The following is a 503-nucleotide window of genomic DNA, read 5'->3' on the forward strand; positions in this document are numbered from 1 at the left end:
GAGCTGGCAGGCACAGGCGCCGTTCTCGGGTCCCACGGGCCACGTCGCCCGTCGCCGGGGCTTGGCGGCTGCAGCCTCGCGTGAGGGGACTTAGCGGGTGGGTGTGAAACCGCCCACCCGGGGACACCAGGCCGGGGCGCGGGTCTGAGGGGGACTCGCAGGCAGCTGTGAGACCCGGGGCCCTGCAGTTGGGTTGAAGCCAAGGGGTTGCCCGCTGCGTGTCAGCCCCACTCCTACCCGCCAGACGCTGGCAGCGGAGTTGGGCTGGGGAGCCGTCGGCCATTCTCGCGGCCACGGGAGCGGTCGTCACCGGCAATCTGAGCGGTGGCGCGGGCGGCATTTAGTGTGCTGAGGCGCCTTCCCGCCGCGCTGCGTGGCGCCCGGCACCGGACACGGGACACGGGGGAGGCCCTCCCGAAATATCTGCCGAATGAATGGTGCGGACCCGGAGGCTGGAGTGGCCGGCCTTGCGTGCGTGGCGGTTCATTCGCGGGTGTTTGCCA

Source organism: Colobus angolensis, unplaced genomic scaffold (assembly GCF_000951035.1).
Source record: "Colobus angolensis palliatus isolate OR3802 unplaced genomic scaffold, Cang.pa_1.0 Scaffold2, whole genome shotgun sequence".
In the NCBI taxonomy this organism is placed as follows: domain Eukaryota; kingdom Metazoa; phylum Chordata; class Mammalia; order Primates; family Cercopithecidae; genus Colobus; species Colobus angolensis.